The sequence below is a fragment of the Amphimedon queenslandica genome, unplaced genomic scaffold (genome assembly GCF_000090795.2).
Source record: "Amphimedon queenslandica unplaced genomic scaffold, v1.1 AMPQUscaffold_10796, whole genome shotgun sequence".
In the NCBI taxonomy this organism is placed as follows: domain Eukaryota; kingdom Metazoa; phylum Porifera; class Demospongiae; order Haplosclerida; family Niphatidae; genus Amphimedon; species Amphimedon queenslandica.
The window spans coordinates 6,025-7,645 of NW_003548956.1; the positions used below are offsets into that span (position 1 = coordinate 6,025).

The 1,621-nt window shown below is 37.3% G+C and overlaps 1 long non-coding RNA gene across 1 annotated transcript; it reads left to right on the forward strand.

The window, feature by feature from the left end:
• Nucleotides 1-660, forward strand: LOC109589863 (uncharacterized). The gene is made up of 3 exons (XR_002188980.1): nt 1-89; nt 178-237; nt 290-660. It is a non-coding gene; the product is annotated as an uncharacterized LOC109589863 (long non-coding RNA).
• The last annotated feature ends 961 nt before the right edge of the window (nt 661-1,621 follow it).

Sequence of the window (1,621 nt, forward strand, 5' to 3'; positions counted from 1 at the left end):
GTAACAGGTATAATCTTTTACTAAATGAAATTAGAAGGACGAGTCACTGGGACCCACCATCAAAAGGGCAAAAGGACATGTGCAGTCTAGTAAGATGTGTATACATACACATCATGCATTATTGAACTATGTGTGTATATAGATCTATCAAGTATTATTGTTATTTATATTGTATAGATATTGATGTACGTAAGATTAATGATGAAGTACAAGAATCACAGACTGATAAACTGCTTGGTAAGACTAAGAGAGCATATAGTGTTATTATTATTTATATACATACATGTAGATATTAGGGATCTTGCTACAGTCCTTCAAGAATTAACATCAAATCATCAGTTTGATTACAGTGATTGGTATCAGTTGGGTCTGTACTTAGGATTATATGAGCGTACACTAAAAGCAATTGAAGAAGAAAGTAAAGGAAAGTTAAAGAAGTGTCTAATAGAGTGTCTATCTTCCTGGCTAAAGGGAGAGGATGGAGTAAGAGAGACAAGAGGAGGTGGATCAAACTGGATATCATTAGTAGCAGCACTAGATGCAATGGGAGAGAGGGAGGTTGCTAATGACATTAGAATAAAGTACTTGCAATGAACTAACTTGTAATTTCACTCTGTTTGGATGTTAAATTTATTCAACGAGTGCAAATTATTAGTATAATAACGTGTTTACACATTTACAACGTGTTTAAGTATCCATGATTTAAAATTAGGAGTCCAGAAGTGCTTTCTTGTCATTACCATAGGAATATTAGCAGACCATTTAGGACACATTGGGAGATTGTGCATGTATATGCCAGCAATTGTTTTGTACTGAGTGTTTTATGATTTTGTAAATGTCTTCAGTGTTTTAGAACCAAGAGCCAGACCAGTTTGGTCTGACTGGCAGGACTACAAGACTGAGTGCATTCCTTCAGCTCAGATAAATTCTTAGCTCCAGTACACCATTGGTACTCACTGTTTTATGTACTGGGCAACTTTGCATCAGTCACTGGTTTCCATATAGCCCCTACAACAGCCTTACAACAATGTTGCAACAATTATGGAGTTAGAACCCAGGTCTATCTCTACAACAGTTGTATGCTAACCACAAAATCCATACAACAGCCATATATGGAAACCAGGCCTTAACTGAGCCACAACCTATCTATCTAGTTTTGAGTGGGCGTAAAATTTAATTATTATGCATTGAACTGCTGACTAGGCAGCTTTTGGGGATTTTGAGTGGGTGTAGAGTTAAATCAACTGAGATAGGTTTAATGACAGACTACATATCTAGACCTGTTGAGAAAGAAGTAAGGAGAAGTATTACTATTATATATTTTCTTTATTTATCTCCAGGTTAGAGTTTTTTAAAGATAATTTTGTGGGATCTGTTCCATCTCTTTTGGTATGAAGAATGCCATTAAGGAAGTGTCTAGAGCTCCGGTAACCGGACACAGTATGCAGTGCTAGAGCTCCGGTAATAGGGGCGTCGCCCCTATATACTGGGGCTACGCCCCAGTATTAATAATACACTAATTTATATTATAGAAACCGAGTATAAATACAACAACCAGCGTTGATGATGCAGCAGGGTCATGGTGGTGCAGTGGAGAGGCTGGTGTGGATTGCACGGATAA